The 25,928-nt window shown below is 36.2% G+C and overlaps 1 long non-coding RNA gene across 2 annotated transcripts in view; it reads right to left on the bottom strand.

Moving 5' to 3' along the window:
- Positions 1 to 23,247, bottom strand: part of LOC123583211 — a 101,663-nt gene extending 78,416 nt beyond the window's left edge. Inside the window, exons 1-5 of one of the 2 annotated variants that reach the window (XR_006704782.1) lie at positions 22,546 to 23,247; positions 22,264 to 22,413; positions 8,720 to 8,846; positions 7,241 to 7,312; positions 4,389 to 4,561 (exon numbers count right to left, since the gene is read on the bottom strand). This is a non-coding gene — a long non-coding RNA (uncharacterized LOC123583211). The remainder of the gene's footprint in view (positions 1 to 4,388; positions 4,562 to 7,240; positions 7,313 to 8,719; positions 8,847 to 22,263; positions 22,414 to 22,545) is intronic. The other variant, XR_006704783.1, reaches the window with a different exon arrangement.
- Between the last annotated feature and the right edge of the window lie 2,681 nt (positions 23,248 to 25,928).

Genomic DNA, 25,928 nt, shown 5'->3' with positions numbered 1-25,928 from the left:
GATTTTGTCTTCGAAATGTCAGAGGGTGTGTAAGACGTAATGTAAAGATAGTTTTTAATCATTACTAAATAGATGGCCTTCCTTCTATTATTATCTAAGCTTAGCGATTTATGTTCGATGGTCTGGGACAAGAAAGCAGAAAAGAAATTAATTAAAAATGAAAAAGACAGGAATGGCATTTAGATCTGCTTTAAGTACTATCTAAAATGTTCTCTTGTTTTGACTTACTCCAGAAGGAAAACTTAAAACAATGAGTAAATGAGTATAAGTTACAAAGAGGCATATTTTAGCTCAACATAAGGATTTTTAAAATAGAGTTGTCCAACAGAATGGATTGTTTCAGGAAATGATGAGCTCCTTTGCTGAAGATATCCAAACTGAGACCGGATGAGCATATGCCAAGGATGCTGCAGGAAACATTTCTGCACTGTGTGGGAGGTTAGCCAACAGAAGATGATGCCTTAGGTTCCTTCCAATGCTAAATTGTATAAGTCCTATGACTATCGCAAACATGAATAACTACCTTAATGATACAAATCCCGCGGCCTGGTTAAGAAATTGAAAAAAAAAAAAGAAAAGAAAAGAAAAGAAAAGAAAACCAACCAAACAACGAACTTTACTCGGGTTCTAGGGAAAACAAAGCATGTGAGGAAGCTTTTTTTTTTTTTTGAATGTGAAGATAAGAGAAGTTGCTACATTCTAAAAGTATATGCTTTATGATAAATGCAGTTATTTTATAAAATTTAAGGCAACCAATAAAGCATGCATTTTCAAAAGATAAATGAACTGAAGAATAAAGAACCATTTGCTGAATTACCAAATTATCCAAAATAGGATAAGAAGCTAGGCAGAAAGCCACTGAAGGAAGGTTTTCCACAGTCTCACAGTCCCATGGAGAAAAAAAAATAGAGTTCAGAAACTTCTAAGGGGGAGAAATCCTGATTAAAAACCCTAGGATTGCAATTAGAAACCCAGGTATCCACAATAGCAAAGCAGAGACAAAAAAGTGGTAGATTGAGCAATTACCAAATCTGCAGTTAAATCTCAGGATCAGAATAAGGTAATCTGCCAACATTGTATTGCTCAACCAGATCCACAGAGAAAGTTGACATTATCCAGAGTCACTACAGTTTAGCAAACATAGTTTTTGATACTAATAAAACACATACACACACACACACACACACACACACACACACACACACACCAAAATAGGACAGGAAATAAAAACCAAATCAGTAGATGAGCGATTTATCGGAATTATCAGGTTGGAAACAAAGAACTATGACTAATAGTTTTAAAAAAATAAATGACATGAAAAATTTATAGATTCTAGAGTGGTAGAACTTATTTAGAAAATGAAATAGAATTTCTAGGACCAATAATAAGTGGAAATAAGAACAAGACTGGTGGGTTAAATACAATGTTGGAAACTGAAAGGGGTAAGTGATCTGGAAGAAACACCAGAGAGTATTTGGGTTGAAATCTGGGTAATAAAAGGAATGAAAATACTAAAAATTTTAGCTATAATATATAAATGAAAAAAAGTATACTTCATGTTCAGACTGTGGAGGAGAAAAATAATAGGACAGGAAACAACTGAATAAATAAAGGCAAAGGATTTCCAAAGTGAAAAGCATCAAGGCAAAGAAAGACACATCATAGCAATACTGCTAAAAACGATAGACAAAGGAAAAAAAAGTTGAAAATAGCCAAAGGGGAAAAATATACCTTACTTTCAAAGGTACAGAAATAAGAATAATAGTTGACTTATCAATGGAAATAATGAAAGGCAGATAACGGAATGACATTTTCAAGCTGCTGAAAGACAATTGTCATCCTGGATTTTATACCCACCAAAAATGTTCTCCAAAGTGAAAGTGAAATAGACAATAGCAGACAAACAAAAAGAAAATGAAAAAACCTCAATGAAATGCATACAAAAGTTAGTTCTGCTGGCAAAAGGAAAATGATTCCATTAAGATACAAAACAGATGAACATAAAGGAAGAGAAGCAAAAATAATGTAAAAACAGGGAGGGGGACAAAACACAAGAGACTCTTAACTACAGAGAACAAACTGAGGGTTGCTGGAGGGGTGTTGGGTGGGTGGATGGGCATTAAGGAGGGCATTAAGGAGGGCACTGGTTGGGATGAGCACTGGGTGTTATACTCCAGTATATTCATCTGTATATTCCAGATGAATCACTGGAATCTACTCCTGAAATCACTATTGGACTATACGCTAACTTGGATGTAAATTAAAAATAAATAAATAAATTAATTAATTAATTAACGTTAAAAAACAAAAAAGGAAAATGATTCCAAATGGAAATATAGAAATTCAACAGGAATAATAAAAATGTAGGTAAATATAAATGAATACTGATGGTACATAGCAGTAATTACAACACTTCCTGGGGGAATAAAATAGATGCATTAGTACAATGATTGATGACAATAACACAAAGGATGGTGATATGTAGTATTCTAAAGTCCTAGCATTGTTCAGGACGTTTTAAATGTATGGAATTATATTATGTTGTAATAAGATCAGACTGTATGGTGTATTCTTCAGGATAGGCACTAACCATAATAAAAGAATGTGTAATTAACAAACCAACAGGGGCACCTGGGTGACCCAGTCAGTGTTCGACTTTGGCTCAGGTCATGGATCTCACAGCTGGTGAGTTCGAGCCCCGTGTCAGGCTCTGTGCTGACAGCTCGGAGTGTGAAGCCTGCTTTAGATTCTGTGTCTCCCTCTCTCTCTCTGCCCCTCCCCTGCTTGTGCCCTGTCTCTCTTTCTCAAAAATAAATAAACATTAAAAAAATTAAAAAAAAAAAAAAAAGAAGAGTGGGGTATAATAAGGAAGGAAATCTGTTTAACCTTAAATAATGTAAAGAAGGAAAAAAAGGAACATGAAAAAAGTGAAAAGAGAAGAAAACAGTTATAAACACAAATACATGAGTAATTACATTAAAAGTAGTTGCTTTGGTTAAAAAATATTTCACACTAGATTAAAAAATACTGTAAGAGGAGTGCCTGGGTGGCTCAGTTGGTTAAGCGTCAGACTCTTGATTTCAGCTCAGGTCATGATCTCACGGTTGGTGGGATCAAGCCCTGTGTTGAGCCATGCACTGGGGTCTATGCTGACAGTGCAGAGCCTGTTTAGGACTCTCTTACTCCCTCTCTCTCTCTCAAATTAAATAAATTAACTTTAAAAAATACACTCAGATGCTATTTATAATTGATATTCTTTAAATATAAGGATAGAGAGAGGAGCCTGGGTGGTTCAGTCAGCTAAGTGCCTGACTCTTGGTTTTGGCTCAGGTCATGATCTCGCAGCTTTGTGGGTTTGAGCCCCACATCGGGTTCTGTGCTGGCCTGCTTGGGATTCTCTCTCTCTCCCTCTCTCTCTGCTCCTCCCCACTCATGCCTTCTCTCCCTCTTTCTCTCTTAAAATAAATAAATAAACTTAAAAAAATAAATATAAGTATAGAGAAAGGTTGGAAGTAAAAGGATACAAAAATATATAGCATTGTAACTCTAACCAGAAAATCTGCTGCGTTATTCTACTTTTAAAATGGATGATAAATGATAATCCGTCAGAAAGAAAACAATTCTAAATTTGCTTTCACATACCTCCAAATGTCTAAAGCAAAATGGACAAAACTTAAAGGAGAAGACAAATCTTTACAACCAGTTCCATCAATTATTGGTAAAGAAGGGAAAGGAAAAATACCAGCAAAGATATAGAAGATCTAAACAATACTTTCAACAAACCTCCTGTAAGTGGCATATATACAGCACTGCACCCAACAGTAATAGAATGCACATTCTACATAAATGAATATGGATCATTTTCCAAAGTTGGTCATGTGGGCCATAAAGCACGCCACAACCAATTGCAAGAGACTAAAATCATCTAGAGTACATTCTTTGACCACTACTTACTTAATTAAGCTGGAAATCAACAACTAAAAAATAACAAATATCTTTGTTTCCTATCCTAAACTAACACTACAACAAATAAGAACAACCAGGAGTTTTCCATTGCAGAAACTGATCCAGAAATTATTTTCAAACATTTAAAACCATGCCGTAAAATAAATTTGCATTGATTTTCAACTAATTACCAAAAATCTGCAGAGCATTTGTTTTGATTAACTTTGTATAGATGAAATAATACATAAAATTGCTTAATTGTTTTTTTGCCAATAAATGAGGTTCCCCTCTTAAGGATGTCACTCTACATACCTGGGATCACTAATATGATAAAGATTATACTTGAATTGAAAACTTTGTTATTAAAAAAGGGCCAACCTGTCAACTTCACATATTTAGTCAATTGCCACAAAAACAAGAAAATCTTAAGCGCATCTACTAACCTTGATAGACTGTATGGTCCAATGCCAGCAGGCGCTCAATGAGAAATACTCTGAACATGGAGGATTTCTTTGGGACGAGAGGGAGACCATCACCAATCTTCACGTCACTCTGGTGGGCAAGGCAATCTACTGAGAAACGTATTCCTTCCAGCAACCTAGTTTCTACACATACTCTGAAAAGTAAGCCGAATTGAAAGGAATGAGGTAAAATTAAAAAAATCAAAACCCCAAACCATGGTAATCAATGTGGAAAGATCGTTTATTATTGTGGGTTAAGTTATCGGATGGAAATTAAACATTTATTTTTTGTTCCTTTCCTAATTCTAGTGAAGCAACAGTAATACTATAAATCTAAAAATACATCTTTAGCAATGCTGCAAAGTTAGAGGGGTGCTAACAGCATACCAGAAGAGGAAGGAATTTCTGGAAGGTATGAAGCAAGACTATGAAAGAAAAACTGGGGAAAAATTGCAACAAAGTAGAGAATTTGCAAACTCAAAACAAAACAAAAACAAAGAAAGGATATTGCATTCAACAATTATAACTTTCACCTCTTTGCTAGTTCACATGGGGTGATGTAAAAGTTAGTCTATTTAACCTCCAGTTCACTAAACTTATCTTCAGCCTGTTCCATTATTCAGCCTGAGTGATTTTTTTAATGTTTATTTTAATTTTTGAGAGAGAGAGAGAGAGGGAAGGAGGGGCAGAGAGAGAGGGAGACACAGAATCAGAAGCAGACTTCAGGCTCGGGGCTGTCAGCACACAGCCCGACATGGGGCTAGAACACATGAACAGCGAGATAATGACTTGAGCCAAAGTCAGATGCTTAACTGACTGAGCCACCCAGGAGCTCCTGGCCTGAATGATTTTTAAGAAATCACTAATAATTTCATTTTCATAGCAGCTTTTTATTTTTTTCAATTTTTCAAGTTTATTTCTTTTGAGAGAGAGAGAGAGAAGGGAAAAAGAGAAGCCTAAGCAGACTCCACACTCAGCATGGAGTCCACTGTGGGGCTCACTCTCACGACTGTGACATCATGACCTGAGTCAAAATCAAGAGTTGAATGCTAAACCGACTGAGCTACCCAGGCACCCCCATAGCAGCTTTTCAAAAAAGCTATTATCTACCTCGGGTGCCTGGGTGGCTCAGTTAAGCATCAGACTTCAGTTCATCTCATGGTTCGTAAACTTGAGTCCCTCTCAGGGGAGCATGAGCCCTGCTTTGGGTGAGCCCTGCTTCTCTATCTCTCTCTCTCTCTCCCTCCCTTTCTCTCTCTTCCTCTCTGCGCCTAGTGGGATTCTCTCTCTCCCTCTCGCTCTGCCCCTCACTCACTTGCACCTTCTCTCTCAAAAAAAAAAAAAAGAATATAAAAAATTAAAAAAATATTATCTACCTCAATGTCACTAAAGGTATTAAATAGAATAATTTTGAAGTTTTCTTTATTTATCAAATTAATTTTGTTTCCACAAAAGTTCCATTGTTTTATTTGTCGAGTTCCTTGCCTCTTTGTGCTTGTGTTGGTTATTCTTGAATTTTGGTTCTTGGTTATCTACTCATATTTATATGCAAGGATCTTGATTACTGAATATTGTTACCTGGAGTGTATTTCAAGTGACAATGTTCACCTGAACATTGTTCTGACAGCAAAGATGATTCCCTGGTGTTGGCCACACTTACAGGCTGGCTTGTGTATATACCATACCTTTTTGGTGGACACATTCCCTTGTTTTGGGGACCCCACTAATCAGAAGAGACCCTATCCCATTAAAATCTCCTTTGGGACTCTCTCATATCATATTTAGTTTTCCCAGTTTGTGGCTTTATCCTGTACTTAGTAGAGTCAGCTACTTTGAAAGCAGAGTGCTGGTATAGTTGTTCTAACACCTTGTAATTAATTGGCCAACCAGACATAGCCTATTCCTCTCAGTTCCTTATAGCTGCTAATCATGGGCTTATTCCTTTTGTTTTGGAAGATCTTTTCCATCTCTATGGAGCTTTGTTGGGATATGCCATCAGTCTTATCCTATTTGCTTTGTATCTTCCAGAAATTTGTACTTCTGATAGACCCCTTCCCTGCTTTCTGTAGTTGCTATGGATTTATTATTGTTTTATATTTCTTGTGTCAGTTCAATAGAATTCTGGTAGGGAGAAAAGACAAAAGCTGTCAAAATGTTCAGTCAGTTCTCTTGAACCAGTATATAAATTTCTGTCAACTCACTCGAACTGAATGAGCAATTAAACAAATGTAATCTGATAACACTTTCTAGTTTACTGAAATGGGAGCCATCCATCTTAATTCCAACTCTCCATTAACGTTTTAGTAAATTCACTTAGACTCTGCTTTTCTAACCTTTCTTCAATATTAAGAAGTACACTGTCCCACTCCCCAACTCTTTCTCTCTTTTGTATCTCTAATCTTTCTCCTGTGGGTCCTTCTTTTCTTCTACAACTGATGATAAATCTTCCCTATCCCCCAAATAGCTCCTCAATTCAACCTCTCTCCTATCCTTCACAGCCCTTTCATTAACTCTAAGCCCTATAGCAATGAACACTGCCAAATACTCACTCTTGAGGAAGTTTTCCTTGGAGTTCCATGATCCTATCTCTTAGTTTGAAGTTAGTGGGATAATGGGGAGTGGAAAGAGCATAATGCCAAAGATAGAGAAGAATCATGAAAATTCACCAGGAATGGGGAAAGGATGGAAAACAATGCTGGAGCCTTCATAAGTCAAAACCTATGTTCTTTCTTTTCTTAGTCTTCATCTGCAGCAATGAACACCACTGAACCCTCTCTCTGAACGTAACTTCCCTAGAATTCCATGGTATTATTTGAACTGGGTCTTCTTCTCACCTTTTTGACAATTCCTTCTTAGTCTGAAGGTAGTCATACAATGCAGGAGGTTTCTACAATATGGAGTATAATCTGTAGGAGAGTCAAAGATTAAAAAAAATTCCTTGAAATTCATCAGAATGTGGAAGGAAAATATAGAAAATAGGACAAACAAGAAAACAGGCTGGAAGTAATATAAAGTAAACGGTGGACCTGGCCAGTCAGTGGGTAACTCTGGGCTTCAGAGCCACTGAAGTCTGTGTAGGAAGTTGTAATCTTAGCGTTGTCTACACAGTAGAATGGCTGGCAGATGTCAGGTACTTGAGCCCCTATCTGTAAAGCACCCAGTGAGCATTTCTTATCTCATTTGCCTAATAGTAATAGAGATTCTCATATCCTGGTCACTGTTCACTAGTTCTGGGGTGAAATGGGTAGCCTGCTCATGCCTGAAAGCTGTTCACTGTGCCACCTGAAATAGGCCCAAAGCAAAGCAGATGTTCCTGGTTTCCCTGGGTAATGCCAGAATACTCTGATCATTCCTTTATCTCCTGCCTACTAAGTATTAAAACATTTTCTCATTTGTAAATCACTTTCTGCTTATTAACCTGTGCTGGGCCTTTGGTTGTTTCACAAAATTATATTACCTAATTCTTAGAGAGTTAGAGTCTCTAAGTCTAAGAAAAATCTTTTTCCTTTCTTTCTTTTAAAAGATGTATCTCCCTGGAATAGCGTTTTGCATAAAAATTAAATGACTACCAGTCTCTAGAAAACTTCCCAGAAAATCAACTTTTCTGTCAAATTACTTTAAGCGTTTTCTGTGATACAATCAAAACCATTTTCTTTTTCTTCCTTGATTTACTTTGAAGGTTAAGTAATTCAAAAATAATTGAAAAATATGATTAAATATTAGTCAATTTCCTTGGTCAGTCTTATATAGTCAAAAAAAGAACAAAACATGTGGTGTTCAGTTGTTTAAAAGTATGCCTGAAGTCATTTACTTGGAAACCAGGCCAAGTTGGACCATTTGAAAATGAACATAGATTGGAAGCAGAGGTGAGGGGAGAGAGTAAGAGGAAGAGTGTACTAGCTCTGCAAAGATGCCTTCTTGACCTCATTGCCAGTACCTCTCTCCAGTATTAATTTTCCTCTGCGTATATTCCAGAATCCCTTTACTTCTCAAGCCGTACCATGAATGCATGTCTCTCTGTGTGTGGATTACTGACAATGGTTGTTAAAGAACAGTAAGAATGGCCACGTAAGATAGGGATAGAAAAGAAGCCTGTGATAACAAATCGTGCTAGGAAACATGAAAGACACATACATTTGGAAAGCAACACAACCACTCTCCTAATGGGAGAGAGCACGATAAAGGGCAGGCTTGGGAGCCAGACAGAGCAAGGCATGAAACTGGAATGGGGATTTCAACGAGATAACCAGAAAAGTGCCTCATGTCAGGCATTCAGGCAACTTTCTCTTCACATGACAGCAATAGTTACCTACCTCGCAGGCAGACAGAGGTGAATGTGGTCACATATGCTGAGTTAGCAGCCGGGAAATTCTTCACGCTTTTTCAGATAGGTGGACCAAAATGATATCTTTAAATTCCATTTCCCTAATTTAATAGGAGCTGCAGAAGAAAAGAGATTTTCATAAGTTCAGGAAAATTGTAATTAAAATTCTTCTTCTAAACAATTATTGGTGATATTTTGAGCAGGCTTCATAGAAAATATATTCCATATATTATATATATTTCTCATAATGTACTAGTGTGACTGTAGCACTTGGTGATGAAATAATGCAGAGGTTGGCACACTTTTTCTGTAAAGGACTAGATAGTAAATATTTTAGGCTTTGCAGAACAAGAGGCAAAAATGAAGACATTATATAGAACATAACACATTTTGGAAAATCTAACAAAATGTAGACAACAAATTGCTTTATTAGCAAAATTCAAAATACAACAGTAATAATTGAAACATTAAAAAATACGTCGATTAATGCGAAGAGTGGAGTTCTCTTTTCTTTTGGGATAACATTTCACTCAATAAACTTTCAACGTTAGTATTCCTGACATCAAAATGGTTGCAAAAGGTCATCTGTAAAAATCATTCTTAGCTTGTGGGTGGTATCAAAAAGGCAGCAAACTGGCTTTGGTCTAAGAGCTTTAATTCATTGAAGCAGTACTCAGCTCTAAAGCTATCATGATTTGGCCTTTTATAAAAATTAAAGTGTGACTTTAAACTTCAGGTTTTAGAAAATCAATTATAATTCACCAATTTTTTTCCTTATAAATTTTATATTAATAATATTAAGTAAATGAATACACTTTTAAATGTTAACATTATGGAAAAACAATCTATTGGTTTTTATTTTAGCATACTTCCAATGAGTAATCTCAATGCTTTTAATAACTCATCCCTTAGTGAACAATAGCCAGAATAAGGAAAGAAACCATTACCCAAATTTCAATTAAAACAAATTGATCTTATTTTTGACCTCTGAAATTTCTTGTAATGCCCTCTATGCTAGATCTGACATTAGAACACTTTCTATTTGATTTGCCTTAGATTGTAAATACTAGAAAATTAAGATAAATACAATTTTCTTCAAGATTGTTGATTATTTACATATATTGCTATCACTTACTTTCTCCAAAGCTCTAGAAAATAATGAGATAAATCTTCATGGAAACAAACACCAAAAGGATTTAATGTGATAAAGAAGCTAGAAACCAGAACCACATCTGAGGAGACTGAACATTACAAATAAAACAGAAAAGGGCAATAAAATTCTTGGGATGAAGTTAATCCTGGGATGACCATTGACTTTATAGAACTCAGTTGTTAAGGAACTTGGGAGAAATTCTCTCTCCTTTAAGGTGATTCAGTTAGAACTGAGAATCACAGACAAAGAATGCTGAGAAGATAACTGAGCAGCTAATTATCAGTAAAGTGACAAAAGGAATAGGATTTAATATATATGATATATTCTGAATAAACGAAAATAGCTACAAAACAAAATAATAACTTACAAACAGTTCCATTTGAGGATCTTAAGCTGTTTTCTAAATTAATATTATGTCATTCTTACACACTAAAAAATTATGTCAAAATAACAATTTATTTCTTGTGCCAGCAAACAGCGATATTCTTTTCTTGCCAGATCCATTTATTTGGGCCGGGGCAGGGCACTAACTTCTCTTATTCAACATTCATCGGTGATAGTCTTTCTTAAAGTACTAAGAAAATGAATTAAAATTATTCTAATGTGTTATAGCTTGATATGCAAGTTAATACTTAAAAGTAAGCCAAAGATAAAAGGTTAAAAGTGAGATCTCTAAGTAAGGATTAAATATTTAGTCTTAAATTTAAAAAAAATCCCATTTATTAGAACTTCTGGCTATAAGAATTCCGAAATATTTGACTATTGGAAAGATTTTTGAGTTTCATTCTTTATATTTTTCAAAGAAAGCACTGCTATTTTTCCAAGTTCAAGTATAATTCTGCTCAAGAATAGAGATTGGGCCCAGATGAGCTCTTGCCATTCCTTTCTGCTTGGTGATTGTTTGCTAAATGTGGCACTCAACAGCATTTACACCTAGGAGACAGAGGATACCATTATAAAGCAGAGAATCTGAAGCTCCCATGTCAGAATCCTTCTCCAACTGCTCCTAGTCTAGAAGTAACAGAGAATTAGAAACTTCCCTCACTCACATCTGTGTTTTCAATAGGTCTGACAGCTGGAGATCTTGAATTGAAACATGTTATACAAAATACGTCTACTTTTAGGATTTGGAATTTTCAACCCACAGCTATTCCCTGAGGATGACAAACAGGTGATAAAAGATACCTGACCCACTTGCTGGCAACACCTGGCTGGTTTGCTTGCCTACTGAGAACACTTGGGATGGAGCTGCTCCCACTCTTGATGGTCTAGGGATACTGAAGTCCTTGCACTATGATGCTGAGAATACTAGGTGTCCTGATTATATGCAGCTATCCCCACAAACAGTAGTAGATAAGAGATGGGCTGAAAGGTCCACTATTATCCATAGCTCCCCAGAAGATGAAGGCTATCTGCTACTGTGGCAATATCCCTTTTCCTCCCAACAAGTCTGTAGTGGGTCAGTGTGCTAAGGAATGCTACTCTGGGAGCATCAAGATGCACTTCACTGCTTTTTAATTCTTCGGAGATTATCCTTTTCATTATCCCACTGGGCTATCTGGATTTATGACACGTTAATGCCGAGAATTTTCAACTAGGAATTTCTAGCTGAAAATATAATTTTTGTCATAGAAATTGATTTGCAAGAAAAAGTTTGTTTAGTCATGCACATGTTATGGAAAAATGATTTGAGACAGCTACTTGTGAAAATTTACCTTGCCAGCAACTTTGTCAGAATCTGTTACCCTGCTAACTTTATAAGCAAGAAACAATGTAACCACAACATTTAAAGTGCTTGGTCTCTTGAATTCAGAAAATTCTCTTTCAACTAGACTATATTGAAAAAAAAAAGTATTATGGATACTTTAAAAATATATTCTTTATCATTTTTGTGTGTCCTAAATATCTTGAAAATTTGAATAACTATAGAAAGCTATACCTTACCGTATTAATAAAAGTAAAAGATATTAATAATAGTTTGTGCAAATTTTGGCAAGTGTGTGAGAAAAGTTGGAATTCATGCACATTTTATAGGCATATAAATTGGTTTAACGTTTAAAAAAAATTTTTTTTAACGTTTATTTATTTTTGAGACAGAGAGAGACAGAGCATAAACGGGGGAGGGTCAGAGAGAGGGAGACACAGAATCTGAAACAAGCTCCAGGCTCTGAGCTGTCAGCACAGAGCCCGATGTGGGGCTCGAACTCATGGAGCGTGAGAACATGACCTGAGCCGAAGTCGGACGCTTAACCGACTGAGCCACCCAGGCGCCCCTGGTTCAACGTTTTAAAACAGTAATTTAACCAAATGTTCAGAGTCCATATTTGGAATACGAAAGATACAACTTTTGGAAGATAACGGGGTCTTCATGACTTTGAGACAGGGAAATATTTTTCTTAAATGAGACACAAAAAGCTAACCTTAAAAGACAAAAAAAAAAAAAAAAAAAAAAAAAAAGAATAAATTGTTCACCAAAAGACATCACTGAGAATGAAAAGGGAAGCCACAGTATAGAAGATGATATTGCAACACACATCTCTGACAAAGGGCTTACATTTAAAATAGTAAGAAGGCTCTTAGTGATCAATTAAAAAGTATGACAGATAATCTTGTAAAAGAATGTACAAGAGACTTACACAAACACTTTAGGATTTCCAGATGGCTAAAAAGCAAGCAATCACAGGACTACTAATTAATACAATGAGATACCACCAGGAACTCACTATGACGGCAAGTATTAGAAAGACTGACATTGTAAGTGTTGGTGAGGCTATGGGGCAAATGGAACTCTACTAAACTGCTGGTAGGAATTCAAATTGTTTCACACACTTTAGAAAACCCAGCAATTCTACTCAATGAGAAGGCATACACATGTAAACAAAAGTTCCATAGAAGAGTATTCATAGCACAATTATTTGTAATAGCCATTTAATGCCCAAAAGTCCATCCTAGAATGGATAAAGTGTAGTATATCCATACAAAGGAATATTCTTCAGAAAAAGATTTAAAAGAAAAGATGAACCCAAGCTGTCTTTACAACAACATGGAAGACTCTCATCACCATAATGTTGTGAGAAATGAAATGAAAGAAGCCAGGCACTTCGGATTCTGTGTCTCCCTCTCTCTCTGCCTCTCCCCCACTCATGCTCTGTCTTTCTCTCTCTCTCTCTCTCTCTCTCTGTCAAAAATAAATAAACGTTAAAAAAATTTAAAAAAAAAAGAAAGAAAGAAGCCAGGCACAACAGAATACCTGAGAATGAACGTTTTCATTTGTGTAGTGTTCAAAAACAAGCACTCCTAATTACCTGTGGTATTAATTGTGAGAACAGTGCTCACCTTCAGGAGAAAGGGAAGGAATGGTGACTGGGAAAGTCACAAAGCTGAGGGGAGGACTTCTGCAGTCCTGATAAAGTTTTATTCCTTGGCCTGCATAGCAATTATGCAGGTGTGAGCACTTTGTGAAAATTCACTCATCTGTGTATTTGATTCTTGCTCTTTGTGTTAATACATCAACAAAATGATACAAAGCAGTTGTATGGATTTCACTAAAGCGATTCTCCCAATATCATTTCATTCATGCACAGGTGACTGGACAGACACATTTCTTCCAGCTTCTCCATTTGCACAGCCACCATCTTCTAATAAGTTTTGGTCATGTCACCTGTATTTTTAAACATTTTCTCTCACCATCCTTTCTGTGTTACTGCATTTGTCTTTTTCTTTGAAGTGGTAGATAATAACCCTGAGAGCATCCAAGAGTAGTTTTGGGTGGAAGTTTTAGTCTGAATGATCATGTCTTCTCAAACTAAGGACAATTTTCTTCTATTTTATAAAATATCTCTCCTCTACGACCGATTTGTGTTCTGTTTATTTTAAAGTGGGGCTCACATTTTTCTTCCACATCTCTCAACTTCTCTTCCATATTTTCCAGTTTGTTATATATTCTGGGCCACATCCTTGACAGGTGGGAAATTATTAGATTATAAACTTGTTCTTCTGTTTTGAACTATATGATATGTCTCTGAAAGTCAGGTTAACATATACTTGATCTCAGGAATCCAAGTAGCTTTCTGAATGAATTTATCAATATTTTTGGAAACACCTGGATTTTCATTGAATTTTTGAGATTTTTCACTCACATATATTATTCAAACACAGTGAAAGAATAAAGGAAAAATAATGAAGACAATGCTCATGGATGAGTTTGAAAAAGATGCTAAATTCCGCCTTATCAAATGTTATACAGTGCAGACATTAAGTAATTAAGCTGGATTCTTAAAAAGTTAAGGTCCAATTCTGAATATGGCATTTAAAAGAACATTCTATTTAAGGAATAAAGAATAACATCTATTCTTAGAATCTATTATAGAATAACATCTATTCTATGATGTTATTAAGATATAACATGCTTTAGATGTGTCATTTTCCTATGAATGCCTTTGAATCATCTTTCTTATAGAGAATTTTGGTTTTATGTCTCACTTAAAACAGTTTTTTGGTTTTGTTTCAATGAACATATTTGTGGGACGACAGCCAAGAAAAGGTGCCATTTGGGGAATGAAGGGGAAAACATTTTGTTTCTTTTTTTTTTCTTGGGATATTTTTGTTTACAGAGAGAACACAGGTTGCCATCAAACTTCCAGATCTGAACAGCAGAGGTGACTGTCAGCATCACTTTGTTCCTAAAGTCAGTAGCTTTCCAAAACAGTGTCCTTGCCAGCTGACCTCTTTAGTTACTGCCACATTTAGACACGTTAACAAAAGCCTATTGTTTACCCTAAGTGGTATCATTTCATTTTTATGTATGGCTTGCTCAAGGTGAATTTATTTGTAAGGAGGATTACTGCTCTAGAGTTATTCCATTATTAAATTGCTCTAACAACACTGAGAAATTATTTTCAGCCACTAATTAAAACTAAATGCAGCACCAGAACCCATCCAGTAAGTATTTGCTTTGCTTCAGCACCTAGAAAATGCTGTCATTAGGATTCCATTGGAAATAATTTATTTGACAACATCTGACAAATTTCTACACTTAACTTTTCACTTAAAATTTCATAGCTAAGTAGCTTGAGAAAAGTACCTATATTTTTTAACACAATCCTTCAATGGCAGCCTTATAATGTAGGTACATCACTGACCTATGGAGAGGTCATATAGCATAGAAGTTAAAGGCAGAAGCATGAGAGCCAGAGTACTTCTGTTTATCTCACCAACTGACTACTTGTGTGAATTTAGCCTAATTAATTTTTAGATACCTCAGTTTCATCATCTGTAAAATGGGGATGACAACAGTACCTAACTCATAGCGTTGTTGTGAGGATAGATGAGTTAATACAGTGCCTGGCACATAGTAAGTATTAAATAAAATCTAGCAGAGTGCCTGGATGGCTCAGTCAGTGAAGCATCTGACCTCAGCTTAGGTCATGATCTCATGGTTCATGAGTTTGGGCCCCACGTTGGGCTCTCTGCTGTCAGTGCAGAGTCCGCTTCAGATCCTCCGTCTCCCTCTCTCTCTGCCCCTCCCCTGCTTGCACTCTCTCTCTCTCTCTCTCACACACACACACACAAATAAATAAACATTTTAAAAATTTAAAAAAATTTAGCCAATTCCTGTTTTTAGTGAGGAATCATTAGAGAGTGTCTGAAGATGCTAAATCAGTAGAGATATGCATGTATTGTATAAAGTTATAAGTCATCTTCCAAAAGACCTAAAGATAGAAATTGCTAACTTTAGAAGTCAAGGGAATGATAAACCCAATAAAAATAGACGAAAAATAGCATAAAAAATAAGGGCATAAGTTAAATACAAAACCACTCTTTCCTCTCGTGCCTTCTGGCTTTGCTATTTCTGTTATTCCTGATGCTTTTTAGCAGCTCTCTCTATGATTTCAAACATTGCCTATGCCCTGTCTTTCAAGCACTGAGCATATACACACAATCACATTGAAGCTGAGGAACCTGTAAACCCCAAGAAGAGAATAAAGATCGCCACACACAAGTTCCTGTACTTTTCCATCTCTGCAATTTTTGCACTGGGTTGTGTAAAAATTCCTCAGCTTAACCTTCCAGCTCCTTAAGCTGATGTTTAGATCAGTTCTTCCTGCCATGCATCCCAATATCAAGGTTTCATTTTGTTTACAATTGACTCACTGTTACAACAGCAGCCCTTTTTGTTAAGTCAGCTGTACCTTCTGTAATTTATCTGATGCTAATGGTAATAATTAGTTTTCTTCTGCTTCTCAACTCATCTTCCCAAACAGGTAAATTATTCCTGTGTGTTGAATACGATGCCTGTCTTTTGTGCCTGCGTTGGTTTTCCTCAAATTTTTGGTGATTCTTGGTTATCACTTGATGTTTATGGATAAGCATCTAGATTCCTGATCACTGCTAGCTGCAGTATATGTCCCCAGTCCTAGTGACAATATATATTTTTTTCCCGATTCTGTGTATAAGCTCTGATTATATGGGCTCTGGCCATGCGCCCAGGCCTTCATGTGGGCTTATCTTTTGGATGCAAGTATGCCTGCTCTCGTGAGGCCACCCAGTAGCCTACATCTCTAGCTGAGGAACAGAGTATAAGCAGAGTGGAAGAAGCAAAATATACCCTATGTTAGATAAGGACAAGTGTTATTGAGACTTTTAAAACAAGGAAGCACAGACAAGATATTAGAGTGAGTATGTGGCATTCCTAGATAGGGCAGCCAAGGCAGGCCTCCCTGAGAAGGTGACATGCCCCCAGGGGCACAAAGTAAGGCAAGAATGTTCCAGGCAGGCTAAATTGCAAGTGCAAAGGCCCTATACAATGTCTGAAACTTATGTAAAAGGAAGCTGTGTTAATCATTCACATTTTGCCTTTTGGAACTTCTACTGGTTCCCCATTTGCTTTGTGCTGCAATTTAAGATGTTGCAAGTTTTTGAAGCATTAAACACGTTAGTTCTTGCTGAGTGGTTATAATCTAGGTACTTTGTAAAGGCTTTCTAAAATTGACTTTCCAAAATCATTATAATCTTACTACCAAAAAGTCCTGACTAAAATCTCCAGGGAAGGTCCTATAAGCAATGTTGAGAGTCTCTGAACTGGAAGTCAGGTGATAAGCGCTCCAGTCCCATCCCTGCTGGTAACTTGCTGTCAGCCTTTGGTCTCTAAACTTCTTCAGTCCTCAGTTTCCTCACCTATGGAATGGGACAGGTGAGTTGATTCAGGTATCTTATGTCCACATTTTGTTCAATGAATAGGGTATTTTGAATAACCTTAGATTGAACTCTTTGGTTTACCTCTACTTTGCCCCAGTAAACATCGAAACTTGCCATCTTCTATCTGGCCCATTTCATTCCTTGTTATCTGCCTGACTCCTGACAAAACATCTTTTATGGACCCTCTAAGTTATAAGGGCATGGTACTATGACTGTACGTTGTTTATTAAACCCTCCTAAACTTAGGAGGCCACTCTGGTTAGTTCATTTATCTTCGCATAACAGGAACCATCGAAACTTCCACTCACTGGGATAAAGTTAGGGATACGTTGTGAAAAAATGATATTGAGTTTATTATTTCCTGATTGTGAAAAGGTGGAGGCTGTCATATCTGGGAAAAAACATACCCAGGACAGTTTTCAAGCAACTGCCTTTTATGTAGCTAAGGCAGGGTGAGGTGGCTGGAAGAGTCTTCATGGGATAAAAGTACAAGTCTTTGAACAATCTCCAAAGCTTTTTTTTTTTTTTTTCTGCAAAAAAACCTTCATCTTAATCCTTAAATACAAACTGAATACACACTCTTGCCAGTAGATTGTAAGCTCTCTGAAGGCAGGACCTATTCCTTAGTTGTCTTTACATCTCAATGGCATGACATAGTACCGCACATAATACACGCTCAACACATGCTTGTAGGTTGACTTATGTTCAAAATTTTCTGCCTCCCTTGTCTGCCTTCTGGCCCTCTGTGGCATCATACTCTCTCTTGTTTCTAGATCTCATAAGGCTATTTGTTGTCTTTGACAAGGCAGTATTTTTCTCCTTCTTTCTCCTATCTTCACCTGATAACTCCCAAGACACCTGAATCCCCCCGAGATCTAGGTCAGGTGCATTGCTCTCTCTCTGTCTCTCCGCCTCTCATACCTATTTTGTTATGGGTATTATTTTCACTAGACTCTAAATCCTGTGAGTGCAGACAAGTCCGTTTCCATCTCTGTGGTACGCCCAGCATTTAGCACAGTTCCTGGCACAGGATAGATACCAAGAAAGTGTTTGCTCAATGAAAGTTATGAAAAGAAGGAGTCCTAGGATACAGCTGGTCAAAAGAAGAAAAGGTGATGAAAGAAATAGGTGATAAGAGGAAACAAAGACTTAAAATAATTTATCAAGGAAGATAAATCAAAGTTAAGTCCTGAAAAGTTATTTGAAACTAGTGCTCCAAAATGATTGCTAAAAAATTAAGCTGAAGAATCCTCATAGGTCACAATCCTTCATATTGAGATTTATTCCAAATAGGTGGGAACGGAATGCCGTTAAGTGCAAGCAAAGACACTTCCTTGGGGGTCAGTGAAATATATTAGAAAAGTATAAATTAATGGTCACCGGGGAGGACTTAAGCGTGGCGAAGCACAGTATCAGATACCTACAGTGTGTGCTAGCAATTATTCACATCCAGGATGTATTGACTTCTAAGATTATAACACACAAATGCTATCTGGCAATATTTGTTATTCGATAAAATATAGGGAGATAGAGTTGTGAAGGATGGGAGGAGTGTCAGCTTTCAAGACAGTAATAAACACTAAGGAGCAACTCAGTCTTAATTTTAATATTACTTCAACTCACTTGTGAAATTCTAAATTCTTAAATGTGGACTTCTGAATTCCTCTGGCAAAATTTATCTTCTTTGGGGGTTATTAAATCAATTAACCTTGGGAAGGGAAGGTTAAAAGGACTTCTGTGGGCTACGTTCTCACAGCATGAAAGCAAACAGGCAGAAGCCTGACTGAACCACGGGTAGGGTTCAAGGAAAGGTTTACACTAGCAGATGATCAGCTCTGTTCTTGCTAAAATTTGGCAAAGAAATACACTGTGGTTTCTTCAGATGACAGCATCATAATTCATTTAGCTCTCTCCTACCTTTTCACAAAAAGGCCAAAACCCCACAGGAAATGTGAGCACTGACATTTTCTACCCAGGATCAAAAACCGACTATTTTGCCAGAAATTGAAAACAATATAGCTAAAACAGTAAATACAACAGTAATGTGTTGAAAGAAATAGGCTGCTGGACTGGCCAGTGACACAATCCATCATTTCTATTTTAACTTCTGATGGATAGAAAGGTAAAAAAGAAAAAAGAAACAAAAAATAACAAAAATATGTTTGGGTTGGCAGACTTCCATGAAATATAATGAAAACCAAATAAATGTCAAAAAATCCCTTTGCATTAATTTACAGATTATGCTCCACAGATTTGCACTAAACGCAGTACTTCTAATGGCAAGTTTGATTATATGTTTCTAGCTGATTTCCAGGCAGTTAAAAGCTAGCTTAAGGGCCATCTAGGAGGCCTGATTTCTTTTCTTTCCGCAAAATGCTAAAGCTTCTTTATCATTCTGTATTCAGCCATGAACTCAGCTGCACAAGCCAAATGTAAAGGTTTTATGGGCCAATCTATCATGTGAATTCGTGAACAAGAATACAAGCCTACTCATGCAGACGCTGAGGGTGATTTCCATTTTTATGAATGAAAAAGAACCCTGCATAAACATTCTTTATTTAAAGTTTTAAATGAAGAAAGATGCAAAACAAAATGGGAGCATTTTGTTTTATATGTCAATATCTTGTAAGAGGGGCAAAGTAAGGGATCTGGCTCACATGATTCCCAAGACAGCAGTATCTCCTTTGCATTAAGTACATAAATGAGATTTATGGCCACTGACCTAATCTTAGATGCCAAAATGTACAGCAGGAACAGCTTTCTGAAAAACTTAATTTAAAATTATGGTGTTAACAAAAGCATTTTAGGAAGCAGACAACACCGCTGGCGTGCACGCACACAGGCATCTAGGAGAGCTGGCTCTAGAAAGGAGCTGTGGGTATTTGCATAAAGCTTTTCAATACATCTCAGAGGTAATTTAAATCCACAGGTTTTCCTTTTTCTCCCTACCACCCTGGTGTTAATGAATTTCCAAATAAACTCATATCACCAGACAGTTGATTTTCACCACTAAAGGTCATTTAATACCAGACATTCATAGATTTGGGGGAGGCTTAGAATAAAGAAAAATAAATAAACCTGTTTATTCCTTTTCTGAATTTTAAAAGCAGGTTCCTTACCACTAAGTACTTAACTAGATTAGCACCTTGGAGAAAAGAAAAGGCTTGAGCAACTGCACTTGTAATACTTTATCCACTGAATGAGAGAAAATGGGCTGTGATACTGCTAATCCACTGGTAACCACTTGGAGATTTTCCTGAACACACTGGTTTTTGACCTGAAAAAGACCAAAAAGAAAAAAAAAAAAAAGAAGAAGAAGAAAAAAAAAAGAAAGTAGTAAAGGAAACCTACACTGACAGATATCAAGTCAACACTTTCTTAATATAGTCCCATAAAACAGAATTCCTGGAAAAAATAACATCCTGAAGAATAAAATGTCAAGTTGAAGAAACACATCCCTTCCCTTATCATTGGATTTTAACAAGTGAACTGTGCGCATAGTTGGAGGAGGTAAACATATAGTAACATGTTTTCCCAATGATTTCAAAAGCTTTTACTTTTAAATACAGATTTGAAGCATGAAAGTGTACACTTCAGGTATACCTACATATATCATCTTCCTGAAACAGATAAATCATGTCACTATGTAACATGTATATAGGGCTAAAAAGATTATCAAAGAGAATCATCGAAATTTTGAAATTAAAATGCAGAGTTCAAAAGAATGTTGGATTATGTAAATTATCTGAACATTCAGTTCCAAATTCCTGTCTTAGTTTATGTTGTCCCTGAACAGTCTAAAATATGAACTTGGCTGTAGGTAATTTCTTTGGGAGGTGAATCCTAGGAAACAGAGTGAAGGAGGCGTGGGGAATGAGAGAGGGAAAGAAAAACCAATAATGCTATTGAGTTCATTAATGATCTGGGCAACTGAGGATCAATTCTCCTGGGCATTCTCTGAGGAGCTCTGTAGAAAGTGCCTTAAAATTGCTTATCTGAAGGATGTCAGGCTGGTGCCTTTATTCACAATACCCTGTTTCCCATTAGTTGAGGGCTGTTGCAGGTGGCAGTGACTCCCTCACCCTTTCAGGCTTTCCTGGCATAAGGGCTGAGTGAGGTCCGCTGGCTTCAGAGAAGGCCTCAGGGAAGAAGAATGGAGGAATGCACAGCTCATGCTTCTGGCAGAACACTGTCAGTGTGCCTAGGGCTGTTCAGTACTGCTGTAGCTAGGGTCAGAGGTGAGATGACAGCATGTGACAAGGGCATCAGACACCTGTACCTCAGATGCTAGGTCACCTACAAAAGCTTTCACTACATGACTTTGAATCAGCTCACAGGATGGAGATTAGTAAGACTCTTCATAAATTCAAAGTTTTTGCTTTCTAAAATTCATTATTATTCCTAAATTTAAAAAAAGCTGCAAACAATCTAATTTATAAAAATAATTTGTGTTCATGTAACCAATCCAATTTCCTTTCCAATTAATATTTCTGTGTGTGTGTGTGTGTACTTTCTGAAGAAATTAATGTTTAAACTAGGCAAAAGAATGCACTTGAAATTTAAAGAAAAAGAGGAAAGAGGAGAGGGCAATGATGCTAAAAAAGAGAAAGAAAGAGTATCACCTAAATAGGTGTTTATGACAACTAATTTTCACATTGTGTCAGCAGTACAAAATTATTTAAATAGAAAATAATGTAATTATTTTTTCACCTCAATAAAGAACAATCTGGTTTGGATTAATTTAACATTTTTCAAATGGTTGCTTCAGCATCACGAACAAACACATTGTCTTAATTGTATTTTTTTAAAAAGACCATATATCATAGTGGTTAAAACTGCTCAGGCCTTGAGGTCAGATACTTATGTCTGAATTCTCACTCTACAACTTACCAGCTGTGCAAAATGGTAACAGTGACATATTTAGTAATACATTCAGTAATTGGTACTTTAGAATTAAATCACATGACATCATATGATATGTATGGAGCCCTCAGAAAAGTGTCCAACTCAGAATAACTGCTCGGTAACATTGTTTATTATTATTGTTGTTGTTAATATTCTGCAAAAATTAGGTGGTAAAAAGTCATAAGGGCAAGTTCGTAATTATGTGTGTACTCATATATTGTTACAGTACAAAGTAATAGAGGAGAAAGAGCATGTAACTGAGTAAAATATAGACTCACTGTTTTGTAGAAGGTGACTCCATGATTTCCAATGGGAGGTGGAGTTTCACCTTGGTTTTCTTCCCCTGTTACAGTGAGGACATTGTCCTCATTACGGTTCACCTCACATGAACGGCTACCCATAAACAGCTTGTCTGAGGATTCCAAAAGCTAAGAAAAAAGATTAGTGAGCAGAATAAGAAATGATGACTCAGGAAGCTTTTTAAAAAAGCTGAAATCGGATAGGTAAGTAGAATTTACATTTACTCAAGATAAAACTGAGAGGAAAAGCAAAAAGTTTACCCATTCATAGGAAAACGCGATTATCTGGGAATGGCAAGCAAGTTGATGTTGGTGACACCATGCGGTCTGTGAGCAGCGGAGAAGAAAAGAAGAGCTACAACAATCGCACAAATCCTTGGTGTATCACAATCATACAAAGGAACAAAGGCGTTATACTACAGCAGTGTAGAGTTGGGTGGTGAAGTGCTTAAGAGAAAAGGAAAAATACATGGCTGCTAAAAGCATAAGAGACACAAAGAGAGCGTCAATAAAAAAAAATCTTTAAAAATTTAAAAATTCCAGTAGGAGAAAAGGTTGATCATGCAGTATCAGGCCAGCATTAGAAACTCATGTGTCAGCACCATTAATAAATGAGTTCAATTAAATAAATTAGTACACAAATGTTGTGTAAAGTAGGACAAAGTAATATAAATGAACAAACTTAAAGTACTGGCCATACTCGTAAGAAATGAAATTTGTTTTCAATCTGGATTAAATTTGTTCTTGCACATGGGTGTTATGGGTCTAAATTGCTATAGTGATCTAATGGGCACCAAATGTGATAGATATCCATTCTTCATTCTTCAAAGTCCTCTAATTTTAAAAATGGAATAGAGAAGTGTACTAATTTGAGATTCTGTAATTTCAGCTCTAAAAGAAACATCAGCTTAAAAAGAAATTTTTAATGTTTATTTTTGAAGGAGAAAGAGACAGAGAGAGAGAGAGAGAGAGAGTGTGTGTGTGTGAGAAGGGGTGGAGCAGAGAGGAGACACAGAATCCAAAGCAGGTTCCAGGCTCTGAGCTGTCAGCACAGACCCCAACGCGTGGCTGGAAATAACAAACCATGAGATCGTGACCTCAGCTGAAGTAGGACACTTAACCGACTGAGCCACCCAGGTAACCCAAAACATCAGCTTTTAAAAGATGAAAACTAAATTTATTTTAAAGAACAGACGACTGGGTTTCTAATAAAGTTTGGTTTAAAGTAGACACACGTAAAATATGTATGAAAGGTAAACTTGTGTATCACAATAGAAAATAAAGTACTTTTTCCTCTAGGTTTTCAAATTGGTTTCCAAGTGGTTTTTTAAACTGGGTTTCACGTCAAAATCAACTTTTCTTATTATATGGGTTTTCATAATATGAACTTGAGAAAAAATGTTAAATGCTTTCCTAAAAAACTAACCAGTAAATTTTAGAGGAGTCAAAGATGATTAATTCATGCCCATCAGGTCTGCTTTTCTCAATAATATTAAATAGAGGTTCTGCAATTCATGGGTTGTCTGACTTCCTTCCTTTGGATACGGTCAAATGAAGAATGAGACTCAGCCTAGTATTCCTCCCACTCAGCTTTAACATTTGTCAATTCAAAGCTAATCTTTTCATCGTACTTTCACCCACCTCTTTATCCTCACCGTGATTATGTTGAAGGAATCCCAGATATACCATTTCATCAGTATATATTTCAGTAAGTTAAGGCAGAAAACTCATTTTTTCTTTTTAAATACAACCACGATACAATTATCACACCTAAAAAAATAATTCTTTAATATCATCAACTATCTTGTCAATGATGGTTTATTGAACTTTGACAAACTATAGTTCGATGAACTATAACAAAGTGTAAGCTATCTTAGCAGATGGTACAATAAATGGCTGAAGCAAAATCCACACACCTGATCTAAATATATGCCTTCGTAATTAATTGCCATATGAATTGTTAACAGGTAAAATTCCTAAGTATCCAACGTTATTTAATTTAAAATCTCCACTAAGCAATATAGAAGGATTTTGACTTGAAGATTCAGTAGTTGCCAATGAATTATCTCCCATGTGTTCACTTTTCTTTCTGTGAATAGTCAACGCTAACTTATATTAATATCTGCACACAGATAAAAAGAGATGATGCCCATAACACAACAGTGCATGAGGTCCTTTTAGTTATATTGCTGCCTTATTTTCTATTATATACTACCTCATATTCCAATAACTATTTTATCTATGGTGACAATGAATAGTAGGGCTCGACTGCTGTAAAAGATGGCTTTTAAATCAATCATCCTCTGACAAATTTAAGGAGATGAATAATTCACCTCAACTTAATTCAACAAATATGTATGTATGTATGTATGCATGTATGTATTTAGAAGCAGCAGGAGAGAGGAGCAGAAGGACAGAGAGAGAGAATCTTAAGCAGGCTCTACTCAGAGTGGACCCTGATGCGGGGCTTTATCCCACTACCCTGGGATCACCACCTGAGCCGAAACCAAGAGAATGATACTCAACCGACTGAACCATCCAGGTGCCTCTCAACAAATATTTATTGAATGCCTAGTAAATGCCTCTGCAATATTATATATACTGTGACGTCTGCAGTCACCAAGAGAAAAGTGATCTCTCCTCTCATCTAGCTAATGATATAATTTAATAGGAAAACTGTAAAAATATGCCAAAGCAATAAATGCCCATGTGATCTATTTCTAACGTTTAGAAAATATGATATTTAAAACAATACCTAGCAACATTTGTTTCTCATGTGGAAAATATAATTTTATTAATAAAAAATTGAGGAGAGGTAGGAAGCTTTGCATATAGAAGGCTACTCAAAATTAATGGGACTAAACTGATTAATCTAGATTTTTTTCCTGGATAAGGCACTAGTTACTTTCCATTTTTAATAACAGTTAGCTGTGTTTAGGCAGATGAAATAACTTATAATTAAACCTGAAGTAATCAAACAAGATAAGTTTAAAACATCAAGTCTATGTTTTATTATTAGGTACCTTTCCTTTTCAGAAGTTTATGATTAGTACTGATGATAAAGGGAAGCCAAGCTAGAAAGAAAAAGGAGTGGCGGGACATATACTAAGTTCAAAGAGAAAATATAATTGCCAATCCTAAATCCATTTAAAAAATGGTCTCTCTCTTAAAAACTGAGAACAAACTGAGGGTTGATGGGGGGTGGGAGGGAAGGGAGGGTGGGTGATGGGTATTGAGGAGGGCACCTTTTGGGATGAGCACTGGGTGTTGTATGGAAACCAATTTGACGATAAATTTCATATTTAAAAAAATTAAAAATAAATAAAAAATAAAAATAAATAAAAATAAAAATAAAAAATGGTCTCCATCTTTAGAAAAATACTCATTCCAAACTGAAAGCCCCATTATTTGCAATGGAATGGAAACTTAGCTTATAATTGACGTGGGTCAAAAGTATAAACCAGAAATTCAAAATATACATAAGTACTTGACCTAAATACAGAAAGTCTCTAGTTAAGTAAAGCTGTACATTGAAAGTTCTCAGAAGACTCAATTACTGTCCTTCATTCTTCTAGTAAATACAATTCAGGAGAGGCTTAAAAGGAAGTTTAGAAAAGATTCCCAAAGGATTTATATTCTCTCAT

Source organism: Leopardus geoffroyi, chromosome B3 (assembly GCF_018350155.1).
Source record: "Leopardus geoffroyi isolate Oge1 chromosome B3, O.geoffroyi_Oge1_pat1.0, whole genome shotgun sequence".
NCBI classification, from domain to species: domain Eukaryota; kingdom Metazoa; phylum Chordata; class Mammalia; order Carnivora; family Felidae; genus Leopardus; species Leopardus geoffroyi.
The sequence above is the reverse complement of the archived record's forward strand: the minus strand, read 5'-3'. Positions and strand labels throughout refer to the sequence as shown.